The sequence below is a fragment of the Molothrus aeneus genome, chromosome 4, assembly GCF_037042795.1.
Source record: "Molothrus aeneus isolate 106 chromosome 4, BPBGC_Maene_1.0, whole genome shotgun sequence".
NCBI classification, from domain to species: domain Eukaryota; kingdom Metazoa; phylum Chordata; class Aves; order Passeriformes; family Icteridae; genus Molothrus; species Molothrus aeneus.
The window spans coordinates 24,511,841-24,515,769 of record NC_089649.1 but is presented as its reverse complement, the minus strand read 5'-3'; positions in this window follow the sequence as shown (position 1 = coordinate 24,515,769).

Genomic DNA, 3,929 nt, shown 5'->3' with positions numbered 1-3,929 from the left:
GTCGCTTTGCACTGAAGACAAACTGGATTTGTTTCTTCTGCTCCTGTATTCTTCAAGCCTGTTTGCTCAAAGGAGGATTGGTCACTCCATGAGATGGAATGTCCAGTACAGTCCTTACCTTGAAGGCAAGATTTGTATTGAGGAAAGTAAGAAGAATGGTGAACCTAAGAAATGGTCCCCATGTGCAAATTAGGCAATTTGCATTTGCTTAGGGAAGAGTGCAAAAAATAGGAGAAGCACCATTTTACGATACTCCTGGTGTTCTAAGAACATCTCAAACTCATTTCATATGTTACTCCATTCTCAAACAAGAATTTCACTCCTGCCATCTACATTTGAGATTAGATCCATCTGAAAGGTTTAAACTCCCACTTAAAAGCAGAGGAACTGCTTTCTTGTGTGGCAGCTTAGTGGTGCTGTGGTCAGCACAGCTGTCTTCTATCAGTCTCAACATAAGCAGGGGGTGTAAATTGTCAAACTCCCCTCAAGTCCAGAGAGCTGGAATTGTTGATTATCTGCACTAAGACTGTTCTTTGTGGCATACTGCAGTATGGGGAAAGTGAGAACCTATCGGAGAGCCAAATTAGCACTTTCAACAATAAAACTTGGTCTTCAACATAGAGAAAATATGGTCGAGCCTTTCTGCCCTCACCAAATTAAAATCACTATAGCACTTGATGTTAAAGGGAGGAAAAGACAAATACCTCTGGATGTTTGTCAAAGCAAACTGTTACCTCAGCTCTGCTCCTTTTGCTACCATTTCCCTATAGCAAATTGTTGTGCTGTACACCTGTCCTCAGAACAAGTCTGAGCTGCACTGAACCACAAGGTTTTACCCTCACTGGTCAGTTATTGGGATATGTAATTATAAAATTTCTGCTTAATTGGAAATCATTATGGACTAGTTTTGCTGCTATGGTGAGGCAGAGGTGTGTTACAAAAACATCATAATTTAACTTATTTAAGCACTGGGTACTTGAGGTAGTACTTTTTTTCCTTCCCATCATGGTAGAGCAAGGCAAGATTAGAATAAAAACTTATAAACTGAAGTACTCTCTCATATGTTTCAGCTTTAGAGACTTTTACTGAACATTATGTCCTGCAGCTGTTGCAAAAGCTATTAACAACTTAGCTGTTTATCCTCAATCATAGTTCATTTAGCTTTAGGGTTGTCTTCACATTTAATTTAATAATGTCACTAATTAGTGCTAAGGATCACTTAAAGGTTTAGGTCAACAAGAAAACACTGTCACCTCTCACATTTGGAGGCTGGGAAACAAAACTTTGAGTAAGTATACTGTTATGTTAGTGTGGTGTTAGCAGCATGCTTATGCTTTTGAAATAAGCAGCATTTAAAAATAGTAAAGTCTCAGTACTGTTCTAGAATGCCATATGACTGTCCTCAGGGTTTAAAGTAAACTGTCAGATATAATTCATGCAGTGGCTTTTACTAATGACATGTACGCCTTTGAGAGCCTTGTAAAAAGTCCTGGTGAAGGCTGGCAGGGATCACAGGCAGAAATTACAGATAAAGTAGTATCTTTATGCTGCTCTTATTGTGTGTGTCTCTGTTGGATGGATGGATGCTCTCTGGATGGGTTCTGCTCAGCTGAAAAGTTGGTTATGGAAAAACTAAAAATGCACAATGGCTCTAGATATTTATTAGCACACCTTTAAAATTTTTGGATATAAATTAATCTAGGTAAAAGAACTAGTAATTCAAGAGGACTTTCTGTAGAAAAACTTGGCATATCAAGTGGCTCATTAAAACTGTTCTTCATGCTTTAAACATTTTTAAATTTCTGATACGGAGAGTGAAGGTGTTTAAATGGAAGATTATGGAGTACACTGATTCAGTGAAGGTGTTTATATGGAAGATTGTGGAGTACACTGATTCAGTATTTGTGTTTGATAGTGCCTGTTTTTCAATCTGTTCCTGCTTTTTATCAGAAGTCTCTGCAGGTGCTCAGCATGGTCATACTAAAAAGGCTCTGGGCAAGTGAATTTTGGGGTAGCAAATCTCCAATGTTGTCACAGTGCTACCAAACTAGAGGCTTGTAGCACTACCTGGAACCTGAGAACCACTTTATCTCTTTTATTTTTGTTCATGGCAGTGAAAGCTTGTGTTTGTCTAGGACTGTTTGATGCACAATTCCTGTGGAGCAGCTAAAGCTTGCTGTCTTCCTGCCACGATGAAGAACTGTCTCTCCACTAGAGCACTTCAAATAGCTTTCTTTCAAAATGTTATTCTTTGAGAGAGCAGTTGATTTGCAGGAATGAAGTTTTATATCAGTAATGAAGATCCTTCTCAGTCAAATGCTTTGTTGAAGAGTTTGCTCATATTTACACCAGCTTTCTCTGAATTTCTATCACTCTTAATAGATGCAGTTAATTAATTTGTGCATGCCAAGTATTAAGCAGCCAGATCAACCTTTCTCTGGTTAGTCATCATGTTTCTTTAATGTTAGGAGTAGTGAGGATTCTGTGTGAGGGTCTCAATACTGTTAACAAGAATGTTTTAATGGATCAGATGGTTTTAAGCTTTAATTATCTATACCACAAGTAAAAAATAGATGTTTCCATACATTTTCCCACCCTTTTCCTATGTACAGTGAAATATGTGACTGCTTATTAAAAAGATAAAGCTATGCAAGAATAGGGGTATATAGGGAGAACAATTCCGGCACCAGTTAGGCTGTCACCTCTTCATGGCTTTTCACATCCTGAAATAATACGGGTTTGAGCTAGGCAGGGAGTTCGTACACCTGTCAGACTTGTCATCAAATACAAGTAATGATTTTAGATAAGTTTATGATCTTCATGTTTGTAATTTTCCTTGTGTCTTTGAAACAATGTGAATGTAGGCCAGTAGTTTTAAGAAAGGAACTGAATTTCAGCCAAAAGCTGAAATTGAAAGTTTATCAATCCCATGCAATTACAGAAAGCAAATGTGCAGCACAGTGCAGCAATCTAAACCTTTGTGCAAAGCTTGATAAATTTGACCAGAGACCTTTTGAATATTTATTTTAGTAAAGGTATATTGTGTGCGGTTGATTAAGTAGCTGGTGCAGATGCTTATCCGTGGTGTACAAAGCCTAAAGGAGCCGTAAGTTCCATAAGCATAAGCATTCCATGAGCATTGCTAGCAGCAGAACTGTGTTGGTGCCCATCCTTTTGTATGGCACGGGTGAGAGACAGGGAAGGAGTGTTAAGTTACCACTTGTCCCAGCAGCATACAAGTTTAAATTCATAGGGGAAAAGCTACAGCTCTGTTCTGATGCACACTGAGCAGCGCCCTCTTCACAAAGTGATCTAACTATTTTCCTGAGAAGAAAGTGCTAACTTCCCGCGTTATGATGTACTTTTAAAATAGAATGGGCCTTCCCTTTAGTGGTCAGAAAGGATAGGGATAAGACCTGGTGTTCCGATTACAAGTGTGTGATAAAAAGCATCACTAAAACTGTATTTTTGGGCAATGTTTTGCCGGCACTCTAAGGTTCTGCGCCCTTACGTTCTCAAGCAGTTTTTTTTAGCTCGTTCTTGAGTTCTTCAGTAGAATCTTAAAGAAAAAATTGCAACGCCCCGTGGTGACAAGGGATGCTTTGTAGCGTTTCGAAACCCGAGAATTTGAACTGGCTTTTCCTACGGGCGAAATAAAAGAACGGGAAGCATCCCCCGCCCGTCCCCTCAGGGTAAGGCGGGCAAGAGCAGAGGCGGGGCAGACGGGCGCAGCAGCTGCCTTTGCGCAGGCGCAACAGCCGCGCGCGCCTAAACGAGCTGCCCTGCCGGGCGCGCGGCGGCCCCCGACCAATGGGACGGGGCCGGAGGGGCGTGGCCGAGGCGCTGCCGCCTGCCGCCCGTGCGCGCGCGCCCGTCGGGAAAGGCGCGCGAGGTTCGAAGGCGGCGCTGGGGGCGCGCGCGCGCCGGCC